Below are 16,891 nucleotides of genomic sequence, written 5' to 3'. Positions count from 1 at the left end.
GAAAAATACATATTAGGAGGAAAGCACTGGAACCTGCTTTATTATTTCAATTAGTCTTGAAAACATAGAACATTTCTCTCCTGAAAGCTGGTAAAAATATGGAACGCTTCACGAATTTGCGTGTCATCCTTGCGCAGGGGCCATGCTAATCTTCTCTGTATCGTTCCAATTTTAGTATATGTGCTGCCGAAGCGAGCACACTTCATTGATGAACCTACAATGTTTATAAACTCTCTAAATCTACAGTCTCTAGACATAGGGTGGCGTGGCAGAGATGCTCGGATGGCCTGTAAGCATTCAAATCTGAGCCAATGGGCAAAAATGAATGAAGAGTAACAATCCATTATTCTTCACTGCATTTGTGGTCCAAGACTTCACCAATTGGAAGTATGTAGATTATGCCAGGGTTGCAAAGGCTCATGGTTCAGGCTACAGACAAGGAACATTGTGACATCACGCTGCCTGTGGAACAGTGATATTAGAGGTGAAACAGCTGCACAGTAGGTTAGGTGAAGGGCTCTGAGAGTGGAAAGGCAGCATGCCTGGGTCCCTGGACAAGGTGAGCCTATGACAAGGTGTCTGAATTTCGCCTGTATTGTAATATTAAACACTTTATTGTTGTACCCGCCTGCTGATTAAGAAGTCCTCAAGATCAGCTCCACACAGACGTGGAACTGATGATGTTAATGCAGACTATTTAAGAAACTGAGGCTGATCTAAAACATTTCCTTGGATCTAGGACCATTTCGCCTGACTTTTAGGTCCTTCCTCCTCCTAAAGTCCTTTGTATAAGTTAGGAACACCTGACAGAACAGAATTTCAGGAGGTCCCTCAGGTGGGTTTACTTGTGTCTTCTGGTTGTGAGCAGTAAACATGGCTAAAAAGGTTGATGGAATGGTGTTTTAAAACACACACACACACACACACACACACACACAATTTCTGGTCCTCTTAAGGACAAAAGTATGGGTGTACCTACATGGGGCCAGTGGCGCAATGGATAACGCGTCTGACTACGGATCAGACGATTGTAGGTTTGATTCCTATCTGGCTCGAAAGGGTCATAGGTCCCTGTTTATGGTATTCCTGTGGAATTCTTATTTACCTCAGACTTGTTGTAGGTTCAATATTCTCGAGCACGACTCATCCAGCAGTCGTTCCATGGTAGGGCTGCAGTAATAGGACCACGGCTAGTTAAAAGTTTCCCATTTGCTGCTGGATTCTATGTGAAGGCCGTCATGTGGTGTGCTGCTTTTGTATTTCAACATGGGTCTCTGAGTCTCTAAACTAGGAAAAAATCTTGTTGAGAAAAGTGTGTGTGAGAGGATCTGTGGGTGCAGGCAGGTGTGTGCACTTGAGTGCTGACCCATTTACATGTGTGAGAGAGACAAGCAAATTGCCTGTGGGATGTAGGCCTACAACTGGAACCAAGCAGCCAGGCATAACCACAGGTAAGGAGAGAGGAAGGCAGTTCACTATTAGAGCAGGATCATGAGCATCTTGCCCTGCTCCCTTCTGCCCCGATCGGCCACGATCGGCCAAGACCTCTCTATTAGGGTGGAGGGTGAACATTTCTTGGACCTCAGAAACTGAGGGATGCAGGCCCAATATGTCCTCCAAGGGCCTAGAGGACCCGGTGCCCAATCATGCCTGGTGTTTTTCAGCTTACCCGACCAATCTGGTTGCAAGGCGGATTTTAACAGTACTGCTGAAAAGGGACTCCCAGACAGCCCTGAGGCCATAATTTGCATAGGCCCTCCCCTTCTCTTTGTCTTGCTTCCCACAAAGCAACGCATCGCTGGCAGCAGTATAGATTTGGGGGTTGTGAAGAATAATGACAGGGAGGCTGAAGAAGAGAAAGAAAAGTCCCAGAAGTCCTGCAGGCTTCCTTGCTAAATGCAGCTGGACACATAGAGTGCACCTTCTTTACTGCGAGGTAAATACATTAAAAATGTTGAGGAGAGAAAAATTGAAAAATACATATTAGGAGGAAAGCACTGGAACCTGCTTTATTATTTCAATTAGTCTTGAAAACATAGAACATTTCTCTCCTGAAAGCTGGTAAAAATATGGAACGCTTCACGAATTTGCGTGTCATCCTTGCGCAGGGGCCATGCTAATCTTCTCTGTATCGTTCCAATTTTAGTATATGTGCTGCCGAAGCGAGCACACTTCATTGATGAACCTACAATGTTTATAAACTCTCTAAATCTACAGTCTCTAGACATAGGGTGGCCTGGCAGAGATGCTCGGATGGCCTGTAAGCATTCAAATCTGAGCCAATGGGCAAAAATGAATGAAGAGTAACAATCCATTATTCTTCACTGCATTTGTGGTCCAAGACTTCACCAATTGGAAGTATGTAGATTATGCCAGGGTTGCAAAGGCTCATGGTTCAGGCTACAGACAAGGAACATTGTGACATCACGCTGCCTGTGGAACAGTGATATTAGAGGTGAAACAGCTGCACAGTAGGTTAGGTGAAGGGCTCTGAGAGTGGAAAGGCAGCATGCCTGGGTCCCTGGACAAGGTGAGCCTATGACAAGGTGTCTGAATTTTCGCCTGTATTGTAATATTAAACACTTTATTGTTGTACCCGCCTGCTGATTAAGAAGTCCTCAAGATCAGCTCCACACAGACGTGGAACTGATGATGTTAATGCAGACTATTTAAGAAACTGAGGCTGATCTAAAACATTTCCTTGGATCTAGGACCATTTCGCCTGACTTTTAGGTCCTACCTCCTCCTAAAGTCCTTTGTATAAGTTAGGAACACCTGACAGAACAGAATTTCAGGAGGTCCCTCAGGTGGGTTTACTTGTGTCTTCTGGTTGTGAGCAGTAAACATGGCTAAAAAGGTTGATGGAATGGTGTTTTAAAACACACACACACACACACAATTTCTGGTCCTCTTAAGGACAAAAGTATGGGTGTACCTACATGGGGCCAGTGGCGCAATGGATAACGCGTCTGACTACGGATCAGAAGATTGTAGGTTCGATTCCTATCTGGCTCGAAAGGGTCATAGGTCCCTGTTTTATGGTATTCCTGTGGAATTCTTATTTACCTCAGACTTGTTGTAGGTTCAATATTCTCGAGCACGACTCATCCAGCAGTCGTTCCATGGTAGGGCTGCAGTAATAGGACCACGGCTAGTTAAAAGTTTCCCATTTGCTGCTGGATTCTATGTGAAGGCCGTCATGTGGTGTGCTGCTTTTGTATTTCAACATGGGTCTCTGAGTCTCTAAACTAGGAAAAAATCTTGTTGAGAAAAGTGTGTGTGAGAGGATCTGTGGGTGCAGGCAGGTGTGTGCACTTGAGTGCTGACCCATTTACATGTGTGAGAGAGACAAGCAAATTGCCTGTGGGATGTAGGCCTACAACTGGAACCAAGCAGCCAGGCATAACCACAGGTAAGGAGGGAGAAAGGCAGTTCATTATTAGAGCAGGATCATGAGCATCTTGCCCTGCTCCCTTCTGCCCCGATCGGCCACGATCGGCCAAGACCTCTCTATTAGGGTGGAGGGTGAACATTTCTTGGACCTCAGAAACTGAGGGATGCAGGCCCAATATGTCCTCCAAGGGCCTAGAGGACCCGGTGCCCAATAATGCCTGGTGTTTTTCAGCTTACCCGACCAATCTGGTTGCAAGGCGGATTTTAACAGTACTGCTGAAAAGGGACTCCCAGACAGCCCTGAGGCCATCATTTGCATAGGCCCTCCCCTTCTCTTTGTCTTGCTTCCCACAAAGCAACGCATCGCTGGCAGCAGTATAGATTTGGGGGTTGTGAAGAATAATGACAGGGAGGCTGAAGAAGAGAAAGAAAAGTCCCAGAAGTCCTGCAGGCTTCCTTGCTAAATGCAGCTGGACACATAGAGTGCACCTTCTTTACTGCGAGGTAAATACATTAAAAATGTTGAGGAGAGAAAAATTGAAAAATACATATTAGGAGGAAAGCACTGGAACCTGCTTTATTATTTCAATTAGTCTTGAAAACATAGAACATTTCTCTCCTGAAAGCTGGTAAAAATATGGAACGCTTCACGAATTTGCGTGTCATCCTTGCGCAGGGGCCATGCTAATCTTCTCTGTATCGTTCCAATTTTAGTATATGTGCTGCCGAAGCGAGCACACTTCATTGATGAACCTACAATGTTTATAAACTCTCTAAATCTACAGTCTCTAGACATAGGGTGGCGTGGCAGAGATGCTCGGATGGCCTGTAAGCATTCAAATCTGAGCCAATGGGCAAAAATGAATGAAGAGTAACAATCCATTATTCTTCACTGCATTTGTGGTCCAAGACTTCACCAATTGGAAGTATGTAGATTATGCCAGGGTTGCAAAGGCTCATGGTTCAGGCTACAGACAAGGAACATTGTGACATCACGCTGCCTGTGGAACAGTGATATTAGAGGTGAAACAGCTGCACAGTAGGTTAGGTGAAGGGCTCTGAGAGTGGAAAGGCAGCATGCCTGGGTCCCTGGACAAGGTGAGCCTATGACAAGGTGTCTGAATTTTCGCCTGTATTGTAATATTAAACACTTTATTGTTGTACCCGCCTGCTGATTAAGAAGTCCGCAAGATCAGCTCCACACAGACGTGGAACTGATGATGTTAATGCAGACTATTTAAGAAACTGAGGCTGATCTAAAACATTTCCTTGGATCTAGGACCATTTCGCCTGACTTTTAGGTCCTTCCTCCTCCTAAAGTCCTTTGTATAAGTTAGGAACACCTGACAGAACAGAATTTCAGGAGGTCCCTCAGGTGGGTTTACTTGTGTCTTCTGGTTGTGAGCAGTAAACATGGCTAAAAAGGTTGATGGAATGGTGTTTTAAAACACACACACACACACACACACACACACACAATTTCTGGTCCTCTTAAGGACAAAAGTATGGGTGTACCTACATGGGGCCGGTGGCGCAATGGATAACGCGTCTGACTACGGATCAGAAGATTGTAGGTTCGACTCCTATCTGGCTCGAAAGGGTCATAGGTCCCTGTTTTATGGTATTCCTGTGGAATTCTTATTTACCTCAGACTTGTTGTAGGTTCAATATTCTTGAGCACGACTCATCCAGCAGTCGTTCCATGGTAGGGCTGCAGTAATAGGACCACGGCTGGTTAAAAGTTTCCCATTTGCTGCTGGATTCTATGTGAAGGCCGTCATGTGGTGTGCTGCTTTTGTATTTCAACATGGGTCTCTGAGTCTCTAAACTAGGAAAAAATCTTGTTGAGAAAAGTGTGTGTGAGAGGATCTGTGGGTGCAGGCAGGTGTGTGCACTTGAGTGCTGACCCATTTACATGTGTGAGAGAGACAAGCAAATTGCCTGTGGGATGTAGGCCTACAACTGGAACCAAGCAGCCAGGCATAACCACAGGTAAGGAGAGAGGAAGGCAGTTCATTATTAGAGCAGGATCATGAGCATCTTGCCCTGCTCCCTTCTGCCCCGATCGGCCACGATCGGCCAAGACCTCTCTATTAGGGTGGAGGGTGAACATTTCTTGGACCTCAGAAACTGAGGGATGCAGGCCCAATATGTCCTCCAAGGGCCTAGAGGACCCGGTGCCCAATCATGCCTGGTGTTTTTCAGCTTACCCGACCAATCTGGTTGCAAGGCGGATTTTAACAGTACTGCTGAAAAGGGACTCCCAGACAGCCCTGAGGCCATAATTTGCATAGGCCCTCCCCTTCTCTTTGTCTTGCTTCCCACAAAGCAACGCATCGCTGGCAGCAGTATAGATTTGGGGGTTGTGAAGAATAATGACAGGGAGGCTGAAGAAGAGAAAGAAAAGTCCCAGAAGTCCTGCAGGCTTCCTTGCTAAATGCAGCTGGACACATAGAGTGCACCTTCTTTACTGCGAGGTAAATACATTAAAAATGTTGAGGAGAGAAAAATTGAAAAATACATATTAGGAGGAAAGCACTGGAACCTGCTTTATTATTTCAATTAGTCTTGAAAACATAGAACATTTCTCTCCTGAAAGCTGGTAAAAATATGGAACGCTTCACGAATTTGCGTGTCATCCTTGCGCAGGGGCCATGCTAATCTTCTCTGTATCGTTCCAATTTTAGTATATGTGCTGCCGAAGCGAGCACACTTCATTGATGAACCTACAATGTTTATAAACTCTCTAAATCTACAGTCTCTAGACATAGGGTGGCCTGGCAGAGATGCTCGGATGGCCTGTAAGCATTCAAATCTGAGCCAATGGGCAAAAATGAATGAAGAGTAACAATCCATTATTCTTCACTGCATTTGTGGTCCAAGACTTCACCAATTGGAAGTATGTAGATTATGCCAGGGTTGCAAAGGCTCATGGTTCAGGCTACAGACAAGGAACATTGTGACATCACGCTGCCTGTGGAACAGTGATATTAGAGGTGAAACAGCTGCACAGTAGGTTAGGTGAAGGGCTCTGAGAGTGGAAAGGCAGCATGCCTGGGTCCCTGGACAAGGTGAGCCTATGACAAGGTGTCTGAATTTTCGCCTGTATTGTAATATTAAACACTTTATTGTTGTACCCGCCTGCTGATTAAGAAGTCCTCAAGATCAGCTCCACACAGACGTGGAACTGATGATGTTAATGCAGACTATTTAAGAAACTGAGGCTGATCTAAAACATTTCCTTGGATCTAGGACCATTTCGCCTGACTTTTAGGTCCTTCCTCCTCCTAAAGTCCTTTGTATAAGTTAGGAACACCTGACAGAACAGAATTTCAGGAGGTCCCTCAGGTGGGTTTACTTGTGTCTTCTGGTTGTGAGCAGTAAACATGGCTAAAAAGGTTGATGGAATGGTGTTTTAAAACACACACACACACACACAATTTCTGGTCCTCTTAAGGACAAAAGTATGGGTGTACCTACATGGGGCCAGTGGCGCAATGGATAACGCGTCTGACTACGGATCAGAAGATTGTAGGTTCGATTCCTATCTGGCTCGAAAGGGTCATAGGTCCCTGTTTTATGGTATTCCTGTGGAATTCTTATTTACCTCAGACTTGTTGTAGGTTCAATATTCTCGAGCACGACTCATCCAGCAGTCGTTCCATGGTAGGGCTGCAGTAATAGGACCACGGCTAGTTAAAAGTTTCCCATTTGCTGCTGGATTCTATGTGAAGGCCGTCATGTGGTGTGCTGCTTTTGTATTTCAACATGGGTCTCTGAGTCTCTAAACTAGGAAAAAATCTTGTTGAGAAAAGTGTGTGTGAGAGGATCTGTGGGTGCAGGCAGGTGTGTGCACTTGAGTGCTGACCCATTTACATGTGTGAGAGAGACAAGCAAATTGCCTGTGGGATGTAGGCCTACAACTGGAACCAAGCAGCCAGGCATAACCACAGGTAAGGAGGGAGGAAGGCAGTTCATTATTAGAGCAGGATCATGAGCATCTTGCCCTGCTCCCTTCTGCCCCGATCGGCCACGATCGGCCAAGACCTCTCTATTAGGGTGGAGGGTGAACATTTCTTGGACCTCAGAAACTGAGGGATGCAGGCCCAATATGTCCTCCAAGGGCCTAGAGGACCCGGTGCCCAATCATGCCTGGTGTTTTTCAGCTTACCTGACCAATCTGGTTGCAAGGCGGATTTTAACAGTACTGCTGAAAAGGGACTCCCAGACAGCCCTGAGGCCATCATTTGCATAGGCCCTCCCCTTCTCTTTGTCTTGCTTCCCACAAAGCAACGCATCGCTGGCAGCAGTATAGATTTGGGGGTTGTGAAGAATAATGACAGGGAGGCTGAAGAAGAGAAAGAAAAGTCCCAGAAGTCCTGCAGGCTTCCTTGCTAAATGCAGCTGGACACATAGAGTGCACCTTCTTTACTGCGAGGTAAATACATTAAAAATGTTGAGGAGAGAAAAATTGAAAAATACATATTAGGAGGAAAGCACTGGAACCTGCTTTATTATTTCAATTAGTCTTGAAAACATAGAACATTTCTCTCCTGAAAGCTGGTAAAAATATGGAACGCTTCACGAATTTGCGTGTCATCCTTGCGCAGGGGCCATGCTAATCTTCTCTGTATCGTTCCAATTTTAGTATATGTGCTGCCGAAGCGAGCACACTTTATTGATGAACCTACAATGTTTATAAACTCTCTAAATCTACAGTCTCTAGACATAGGGTGGCCTGGCAGAGATGCTCGGATGGCCTGTAAGCATTCAAATCTGAGCCAATGGGCAAAAATGAATGAAGAGTAACAATCCATTATTCTTCACTGCATTTGTGGTCCAAGACTTCACCAATTGGAAGTATGTAGATTATGCCAGGGTTGCAAAGGCTCATGGTTCAGGCTACAGACAAGGAACATTGTGACATCACGCTGCCTGTGGAACAGTGATATTAGAGGTGAAACAGCTGCACAGTAGGTTAGGTGAAGGGCTCTGAGAGTGGAAAGGCAGCATGCCTGGGTCCCTGGACAAGGTGAGCCTATGACAAGGTGTCTGAATTTTCGCCTGTATTGTAATATTAAACACTTTATTGTTGTACCCGCCTGCTGATTAAGAAGTCCTCAAGATCAGCTCCACACAGACGTGGAACTGATGATGTTAATGCAGACTATTTAAGAAACTGAGGCTGATCTAAAACATTTCCTTGGATCTAGGACCATTTCGCCTGACTTTTAGGTCCTTCCTCCTCCTAAAGTCCTTTGTATAAGTTAGGAACACCTGACAGAACAGAATTTCAGGAGGTCCCTCAGGTGGGTTTACTTGTGTCTTCTGGTTGTGAGCAGTAAACATGGCTAAAAAGGTTGATGGAATGGTGTTTTAAAACACACACACACACACACACACACAATTTCTGGTCCTCTTAAGGACAAAAGTATGGGTGTACCTACATGGGGCCAGTGGCGCAATGGATAACGCGTCTGACTACGGATCAGAAGATTGTAGGTTTGATTCCTATCTGGCTCGAAAGGGTCATAGGTCCATGTTTTATGGTATTCCTGTGGAATTCTTATTTACCTCAGACTTGTTGTAGGTTCAATATTCTCGAGCACGACTCATCCAGCAGTCGTTCCATGGTAGGGCTGCAGTAATAGGACCACGGCTAGTTAAAAGTTTCCCATTTGCTGCTGGATTCTATGTGAAGGCCGTCATGTAGTGTGCTGCTTTTGTATTTCAACATGGGTCTCTGAGTCTCTAAACTAGGAAAAAATCTTGTTGAGAAAAGTGTGTGTGAGAGGATCTGTGGGTGCAGGCAGGTGTGTGCACTTGAGTGCTGACCCATTTACATGTGTGAGAGAGACAAGCAAATTGCCTGTGGGATGTAGGCCTACAACTGGAACCAAGCAGCCAGGCATAACCACAGGTAAGGAGAGAGGAAGGCAGTTCATTATTAGAGCAGGATCATGAGCATCTTGCCCTGCTCCCTTCTGCCCTGATCGGCCACGATCGGCCAATACCTCTCTATTAGGGTGGAGGGTGAACATTTCTTGGACCTCAGAAACTGAGGGATGCAGGCCCAATATGTCCTCCAAGGGCCTAGAGGACCCGGTGCCCAATCATGCCTTGTGTTTTTCAGCTTACCCGACCAATTTGGTTGCAAGGCGGATTTTAACATTACTGCTGAAAAGGGACTCCCAGACAGCCCTGAGGCCATCATTTGCATAGGCCCTCCCCTTCTCTTTGTCTTGCTTCCCACAAAGCAACGCATCGCTGGCAGCAGTATAGATTTGGGGGTTGTGAAGAATAATGACAGGGAGGCTGAAGAAGAGAAAGAAAAGTCCCAGAAGTCCTGCAGGCTTCCTTGCTAAATGCAGCTGGACACATAGAGTGCACCTTCTTTACTGCGAGGTAAATACATTAAAAATGTTGAGGAGAGAAAAATTGAAAAATACATATTAGGAGGAAAGCACTGGAACCTGCTTTATTATTTCAATTAGTCTTGAAAACATAGAACATTTCTCTCCTGAAAGCTGGTAAAAATATGGAACGCTTCACGAATTTGCGTGTCATCCTTGCGCAGGGGCCATGCTAATCTTCTCTGTATCGTTCCAATTTTAGTATATGTGCTGCCGAAGCGAGCACACTTCATTGATGAACCTACAATGTTTATAAACTCTCTAAATCTACAGTCTCTAGACATAGGGTGGCCTGGCAGAGATGCTCGGATGGCCTGTAAGCATTCAAATCTGAGCCAATGGGCAAAAATGAATGAAGAGTAACAATCCATTATTCTTCACTGCATTTGTGGTCCAAGACTTCACCAATTGGAAGTATGTAGATTATGCCAGGGTTGCAAAGGCTCATGGTTCAGGCTACAGACAAGGAACATTGTGACATCAAGCTGCCTGTGGAACAGTGATATTAGAGGTGAAACAGCTGCACAGTAGGTTAGGTGAAGGGCTCTGAGTGTGGAAAGGCAGCATGCCTGGGTCCCTGGACAAGGTGAGCCTATGACAAGGTGTCTGAATTTTCGCCTGTATTGTAATATTAAACACTTTATTGTTGTACCCGCCTGCTGATTAAGAAGTCCTCAAGATCAGCTCCACACAGACGTGGAACTGATGATGTTAATGCAGACTATTTAAGAAACTGAGGCTGATCTAAAACATTTCCTTGGATCTAGGACCATTTCGCCTGACTTTTAGGTCCTTCCTCCTCCTAAAGTCCTTTGTATAAGTTAGGAACACCTGACAGAACAGAATTTCAGGAGGTCCCTCAGGTGGGTTTACTTGTGTCTTCTGGTTGTGAGCAGTAAACATGGCTAAAAAGGTTGATGGAATGGTGTTTTAAAACACACACACACACACACACACACACAATTTCTGGTCCTCTTAAGGACAAAAGTATGGGTGTACCTACATGGGGCCAGTGGCGCAATGGATAACGCGTCTGACTACGGATCAGAAGATTGTAGGTTCGACTCCTATCTGGCTCGAAAGGGTCATAGGTCCCTGTTTTATGGTATTCCTGTGGAATTCTTATTTACCTCAGACTTGTTGTAGGTTCAATATTCTTGAGCACGACTCATCCAGCAGTCGTTCCATGGTAGGGCTGCAGTAATAGGACCACGGCTGGTTAAAAGTTTCCCATTTGCTGCTGGATTCTATGTGAAGGCCGTCATGTGGTGTGCTGCTTTTGTATTTCAACATGGGTCTCTGAGTCTCTAAACTAGGAAAAAATCTTGTTGAGAAAAGTGTGTGTGAGAGGATCTTTGGGTGCAGGCAGGTGTGTGCACTTGAGTGCTGACCCATTTACATGTGTGAGAGAGACAAGCAAATTGCCTGTGGGATGTAGGCCTACAACTGGAACCAAGCAGCCAGGCATAACCACAGGTAAGGAGAGAGGAAGGCAGTTCATTATTAGAGCAGGATCATGAGCATCTTGCCCTGCTCCCTTCTGCCCCGATCGGCCACGATCGGCCAAGACGTCTCTATTAGGGTGGAGGGTGAACATTTCTTGGACCTCAGAAACTGAGGGATGCAGGCCCAATATGTCCTCCAAGGGCCTAGAGGACCCGGTGCCCAATCATGCCTGGTGTTTTTCAGCTTACCCGACCAATCTGGTTGCAAGGCGGATTTTAACAGTACTGCTGAAAAGGGACTCCCAGACAGCCCTGAGGCCATCATTTGCATAGGCCCTCCCCTTCTCTTTGTCTTGCTTCCCACAAAGCAACGCATCGCTGGCAGCAGTATAGATTTGGGGGTTGTGAAGAATAATGACAGGGAGGCTGAAGAAGAGAAAGAAAAGTCCCAGAAGTCCTGCAGGCTTCCTTGCTAAATGCAGCTGGACACATAGAGTGCACCTTCTTTACTGCGAGGTAAATACATTAAAAATGTTGAGGAGAGAAAAATTGAAAAATACATATTAGGAGGAAAGCACTGGAACCTGCTTTATTATTTCAATTAGTCTTGAAAACATAGAACATTTCTCTCCTGAAAGCTGGTAAAAATATGGAACGCTTCACGAATTTGCGTGTCATCCTTGCGCAGGGGCCATGCTAATCTTCTCTGTATCGTTCCAATTTTAGTATATGTGCTGCCGAAGCGAGCACACTTCATTGATGAACCTACAATGTTTATAAACTCTCTAAATCTACAGTCTCTAGACATAGGGTGGCCTGGCAGAGATGCTCGGATGGCCTGTAAGCATTCAAATCTGAGCCAATGGGCAAAAATGAATGAAGAGTAACAATCCATTATTCTTCACTGCATTTGTGGTCCAAGACTTCACCAATTGGAAGTATGTAGATTATGCCAGGGTTGCAAAGGCTCATGGTTCAGGCTACAGACAAGGAACATTGTGACATCACGCTGCCTGTGGAACAGTGATATTAGAGGTGAAACAGCTGCACAGTAGGTTAGGTGAAGGGCTCTGAGAGTGGAAAGGCAGCATGCCTGGGTCCCTGAACAAGGTGAGCCTATGACAAGGTGTCTGAATTTTCACCTGTATTGTAATATTAAACACTTTATTGTTGTACCCGCCTGCTGATTAAGAAGTCCTCAAGATCAGCTCCACACAGACGTGGAACTGATGATGTTAATGCAGACTATTTAAGAAACTGAGGCTGATCTAAAACATTTCCTTGGATCTAGGACCATTTCGCCTGACTTTTAGGTCCTTCCTCCTCCTAAAGTCCTTTGTATAAGTTAGGAACACCTGACAGAACAGAATTTCAGGAGGTCCCTCAGGTGGGTTTACTTGTGTCTTCTGGTTGTGAGCAGTAAACATGGCTAAAAAGGTTGATGGAATGGTGTTTTAAAACACACACACACACACACACAATTTCTGGTCCTCTTAAGGACAAAAGTATGGGTGTACCTACATGGGGCCAGTGGCGCAATGGATAACGTGTCTGACTACGGATCAGAAGATTGTAGGTTCGACTCCTATCTGGCTCGAAAGGGTCATAGGTCCCTGTTTTATGGTATTCCTGTGGAATTCTTATTTACCTCAGACTTGTTGTAGGTTCAATATTCTTGAGCACGACTCATCCAGCAGTCGTTCCATGGTAGGGCTGCAGTAATAGGACCACGGCTGGTTAAAAGTTTCCCATTTGCTGCTGGATTCTATGTGAAGGCCGTCATGTGGTGTGCTGCTTTTGTATTTCAACATGGGTCTCTGAGTCTCTAAACTAGGAAAAAATCTTGTTGAGAAAAGTGTGTGTGAGAGGATCTGTGGGTGCTGGCAGGTGTGCGCACTTGAGTGCTGACCCATTTACATGTGTGAGAGAGACAAGCAAATTGCCTGTGGGATGTAGGCCTACAACTGGAACCAAGCAGCCAGGCATAACCACAGGTAAGGAGAGAGGAAGGCAGTTCATTATTAGAGCAGGATCATGAGCATCTTGCCCTGCTCCCTTCTGCCCCGATCGGCCAAGACCTCTCTATTAGGGTGGAGGGTGAACATTTCTTGGACCTCAGAAACTGAGGGATGCAGGCCCAATATGTCCTCCAAGGGCCTAGAGGACCCGGTGCCCAATCATGCCTGGTATTTTTCAGCTTACCAGACCAATCTGGTTGCAAGGCGGATTTTAACAGTACTGCTGAAAAGGGACTCCCAGACAGCCCTGAGGCCATCATTTGCATAGGCCCTCCCCTTCTCTTTGTCTTGCTTCCCACAAAGCAACGCATCGCTGGCAGCAGTATAGATTTGGGGGTTGTGAAGAATAATGACAGGGAGGCTGAAGAAGAGAAAGAAAAGTCCCAGAAGTCCTGCAGGCTTCCTTGCTAAATGCAGCTGGACACATAGAGTACACCTTCTTTACTGCGAGGTAAATACATTAAAAATGTTGAGGAGAGAAAAATTGAAAAATACATATTAGGAGGAAAGCACTGGAACCTGCTTTATTATTTCAATTAGTCTTGAAAACATAGAACATTTCTCTCCTGAAAGCTGGTAAAAATATGGTACGCTTCACGAATTTGCGTGTCATCCTTGCGCAGGGGCCATGCTAATCTTCTCTGTATCGTTCCAATTTTAGTATATGTGCTGCCGAAGCGAGCACACTTCAGTGATGAACCTACAATGTTTATAAACTCTCTAAATCTACAGTCTCTAGACATAGGGTGGCCTGGCAGAGATGCTCGGATGGCCTGTAAGCATTCAAATCTGAGCCAATGGGCAAAAATGAATGAAGAGTAACAATCCATTATTCTTCACTGCATTTGTGGTCCAAGACTTCACCAATTGGAAGTATGTAGATTATGCCAGGGTTGCAAAGGCTCATGGTTCAGGCTACAGACAAGGAACATTGTGACATCACGCTGCCTGTGGAACAGTGATATTAGAGGTGAAACAGCTGCACAGTAGGTTAGGTGAAGGGCTCTGAGAGTGGAAAGGCAGCATGCCTGGGTCCCTGGACAAGGTGAGCCTATGACAAGGTGTCTGAATTTTCGCCTGTATTGTAATATTAAACACTTTATTGTTGTACCCGCCTGCTGATTAAGAAGTCCTCAAGATCAGCTCCACACAGACGTGGAACTGATGATGTTAATGCAGACTATTTAAGAAACTGAGGCTGATCTAAAACATTTCCTTGGATCTAGGACCATTTCGCCTGACTTTTAGGTCCTTCCTCCTCCTAAAGTCCTTTGTATAAGTTAGGAACACCTGACAGAACAGAATTTCAGGAGGTCCCTCAGGTGGGTTTACTTGTGTCTTCTGGTTGTGAGCAGTAAACATGGCTAAAAAGGTTGATGGAATGGTGTTTTAAAACACACACACACACACACACACACACACACAATTTCTGGTCCTCTTAAGGACAAAAGTATGGGTGTACCTACATGGGGCCAGTGGCGCAATGGATAACGCGTCTGACTACGGATCAGACGATTGTAGGTTTGATTCCTATCTGGCTCGAAAGGGTCATAGGTCCCTGTTTATGGTATTCCTGTGGAATTCTTATTTACCTCAGACTTGTTGTAGGTTCAATATTCTCGAGCACGACTCATCCAGCAGTCGTTCCATGGTAGGGCTGCAGTAATAGGACCACGGCTAGTTAAAAGTTTCCCATTTGCTGCTGGATTCTATGTGAAGGCCGTCATGTGGTGTGCTGCTTTTGTATTTCAACATGGGTCTCTGAGTCTCTAAACTAGGAAAAAATCTTGTTGAGAAAAGTGTGTGTGAGAGGATCTGTGGGTGCAGGCAGGTGTGTGCACTTGAGTGCTGACCCATTTACATGTGTGAGAGAGACAAGCAAATTGCCTGTGGGATGTAGGCCTACAACTGGAACCAAGCAGCCAGGCATAACCACAGGTAAGGAGAGAGGAAGGCAGTTCACTATTAGAGCAGGATCATGAGCATCTTGCCCTGCTCCCTTCTGCCCCGATCGGCCACGATCGGCCAAGACCTCTCTATTAGGGTGGAGGGTGAACATTTCTTGGACCTCAGAAACTGAGGGATGCAGGCCCAATATGTCCTCCAAGGGCCTAGAGGACCCGGTGCCCAATCATGCCTGGTGTTTTTCAGCTTACCCGACCAATCTGGTTGCAAGGCGGATTTTAACAGTACTGCTGAAAAGGGACTCCCAGACAGCCCTGAGGCCATCATTTGCATAGGCCCTCCCCTTCTCTTTGTCTTGCTTCCCACAAAGCAACGCATCGCTGGCAGCAGTATAGATTTGGGGGTTGTGAAGAATAATGACAGGGAGGCTGAAGAAGAAAAAGAAAAGTCCCAGAAGTCCTGCAGGCTTCCTTGCTAAATGCAGCTGGACACATAGAGTGCACCTTCTTTACTGCGAGGTAAATACATTAAAAATGTTGAGGAGAGAAAAATTGAAAAATACATATTAGGAGGAAAGCACTGGAACCTGCTTTATTATTTCAATTAGTCTTGAAAACATAGAACATTTCTCTCCTGAAAGCTGGTAAAAATATGGAACGCTTCACGAATTTGCGTGTCATCCTTGCGCAGGGGCCATGCTAATCTTCTCTGTATCGTTCCAATTTTAGTATATGTGCTGCCGAAGCGAGCACACTTTATTGATGAACCTACAATGTTTATAAACTCTCTAAATCTACAGTCTCTAGACATAGGGTGGCCTGGCAGAGATGCTCGGATGGCCTGTAAGCATTCAAATCTGAGCCAATGGGCAAAAATGAATGAAGAGTAACAATCCATTATTCTTCACTGCATTTGTGGTCCAAGACTTCACCAATTGGAAGTATGTAGATTATGCCAGGGTTGCAAAGGCTCATGGTTCAGGCTACAGACAAGGAACATTGTGACATCACGCTGCCTGTGGAACAGTGATATTAGAGGTGAAACAGCTGCACAGTAGGTTAGGTGAAGGGCTCTGAGAGTGGAAAGGCAGCATGCCTGGGTCCCTGGACAAGGTGAGCCTATGACAAGGTGTCTGAATTTTCGCCTGTATTGTAATATTAAACACTTTATTGTTGTACCCGCCTGCTGATTAAGAAGTCCTCAAGATCAGCTCCACACAGACGTGGAACTGATGATGTTAATGCAGACTATTTAAGAAACTGAGGCTGATCTAAAACATTTCCTTGGATCTAGGACCATTTCGCCTGACTTTTAGGTCCTTCCTCCTCCTAAAGTCCTTTGTATAAGTTAGGAACACCTGACAGAACAGAATTTCAGGAGGTCCCTCAGGTGGGTTTACTTGTGTCTTCTGGTTGTGAGCAGTAAACATGGCTAAAAAGGTTGATGGAATGGTGTTTTAAAACACACACACACACACACACACACAATTTCTGGTCCTCTTAAGGACAAAAGTATGGGTGTACCTACATGGGGCCAGTGGCGCAATGGATAACGCGTCTGACTACGGATCAGAAGATTGTAGGTTTGATTCCTATCTGGCTCGAAAGGGTCATAGGTCCATGTTTTATGGTATTCCTGTGGAATTCTTATTTACCTCAGACTTGTTGTAGGTTCAATATTCTCGAGCACGACTCATCCAGCAGTCGTTCCATGGTAG

The 16,891-nt window shown here is 45.4% G+C and overlaps 16 non-coding genes across 16 annotated transcripts; 7 read left to right on the top strand and 9 right to left on the bottom strand.

The window, feature by feature from the left end:
- Positions 1–92: 92 nt before the first annotated feature.
- On the bottom strand, positions 93–199 carry LOC146820702 (U6 spliceosomal RNA). Its single transcript, XR_014965319.1, has one exon. It is a non-coding gene; the product is annotated as a U6 spliceosomal RNA (small nuclear RNA).
- Positions 200–2,063: 1,864 nt separating this feature from the next.
- Positions 2,064–2,170, bottom strand: LOC146820701 (U6 spliceosomal RNA). Its single transcript, XR_014965318.1, has one exon. It is a non-coding gene; the product is annotated as a U6 spliceosomal RNA (small nuclear RNA).
- A 772-nt stretch (positions 2,171–2,942) lies between these two features.
- TRNAR-ACG (transfer RNA arginine (anticodon ACG)) lies at positions 2,943–3,015 on the top strand. The gene has a single exon. It is a non-coding gene; the product is annotated as a tRNA-Arg (tRNA).
- A 1,009-nt stretch (positions 3,016–4,024) lies between these two features.
- Positions 4,025–4,131, bottom strand: LOC146820699 (U6 spliceosomal RNA). The gene has a single exon (XR_014965317.1). It is a non-coding gene; the product is annotated as a U6 spliceosomal RNA (small nuclear RNA).
- A 784-nt stretch (positions 4,132–4,915) lies between these two features.
- On the top strand, positions 4,916–4,988 carry TRNAR-ACG (transfer RNA arginine (anticodon ACG)). The gene has a single exon. It is a non-coding gene; the product is annotated as a tRNA-Arg (tRNA).
- Positions 4,989–5,997: 1,009 nt separating this feature from the next.
- On the bottom strand, positions 5,998–6,104 carry LOC146820697 (U6 spliceosomal RNA). The gene has a single exon (XR_014965316.1). It is a non-coding gene; the product is annotated as a U6 spliceosomal RNA (small nuclear RNA).
- A 772-nt stretch (positions 6,105–6,876) lies between these two features.
- Positions 6,877–6,949, top strand: TRNAR-ACG (transfer RNA arginine (anticodon ACG)). Its single transcript has one exon. It is a non-coding gene; the product is annotated as a tRNA-Arg (tRNA).
- A 1,009-nt stretch (positions 6,950–7,958) lies between these two features.
- LOC146820695 (U6 spliceosomal RNA) lies at positions 7,959–8,065 on the bottom strand. Its single transcript, XR_014965315.1, has one exon. It is a non-coding gene; the product is annotated as a U6 spliceosomal RNA (small nuclear RNA).
- Positions 8,066–8,843: 778 nt separating this feature from the next.
- Positions 8,844–8,916, top strand: TRNAR-ACG (transfer RNA arginine (anticodon ACG)). The gene has a single exon. It is a non-coding gene; the product is annotated as a tRNA-Arg (tRNA).
- Positions 8,917–9,925: 1,009 nt separating this feature from the next.
- Positions 9,926–10,032, bottom strand: LOC146820693 (U6 spliceosomal RNA). Its single transcript, XR_014965314.1, has one exon. It is a non-coding gene; the product is annotated as a U6 spliceosomal RNA (small nuclear RNA).
- Positions 10,033–10,812: 780 nt separating this feature from the next.
- Positions 10,813–10,885, top strand: TRNAR-ACG (transfer RNA arginine (anticodon ACG)). Its single transcript has one exon. It is a non-coding gene; the product is annotated as a tRNA-Arg (tRNA).
- A 1,009-nt stretch (positions 10,886–11,894) lies between these two features.
- Positions 11,895–12,001, bottom strand: LOC146820691 (U6 spliceosomal RNA). The gene has a single exon (XR_014965313.1). It is a non-coding gene; the product is annotated as a U6 spliceosomal RNA (small nuclear RNA).
- A 774-nt stretch (positions 12,002–12,775) lies between these two features.
- TRNAR-ACG (transfer RNA arginine (anticodon ACG)) lies at positions 12,776–12,848 on the top strand. Its single transcript has one exon. It is a non-coding gene; the product is annotated as a tRNA-Arg (tRNA).
- A 999-nt stretch (positions 12,849–13,847) lies between these two features.
- On the bottom strand, positions 13,848–13,954 carry LOC146820689 (U6 spliceosomal RNA). Its single transcript, XR_014965431.1, has one exon. It is a non-coding gene; the product is annotated as a U6 spliceosomal RNA (small nuclear RNA).
- Positions 13,955–15,819: 1,865 nt separating this feature from the next.
- On the bottom strand, positions 15,820–15,926 carry LOC146820688 (U6 spliceosomal RNA). The gene has a single exon (XR_014965312.1). It is a non-coding gene; the product is annotated as a U6 spliceosomal RNA (small nuclear RNA).
- Positions 15,927–16,704: 778 nt separating this feature from the next.
- TRNAR-ACG (transfer RNA arginine (anticodon ACG)) lies at positions 16,705–16,777 on the top strand. Its single transcript has one exon. It is a non-coding gene; the product is annotated as a tRNA-Arg (tRNA).
- Positions 16,778–16,891: the final 114 nt, after the last annotated feature.

Source organism: Triturus cristatus, chromosome 6 (genome assembly GCF_964204655.1).
Source record: "Triturus cristatus chromosome 6, aTriCri1.1, whole genome shotgun sequence".
In the NCBI taxonomy this organism is placed as follows: domain Eukaryota; kingdom Metazoa; phylum Chordata; class Amphibia; order Caudata; family Salamandridae; genus Triturus; species Triturus cristatus.
This window is presented reverse-complemented; position numbering and strand designations above follow the sequence as displayed.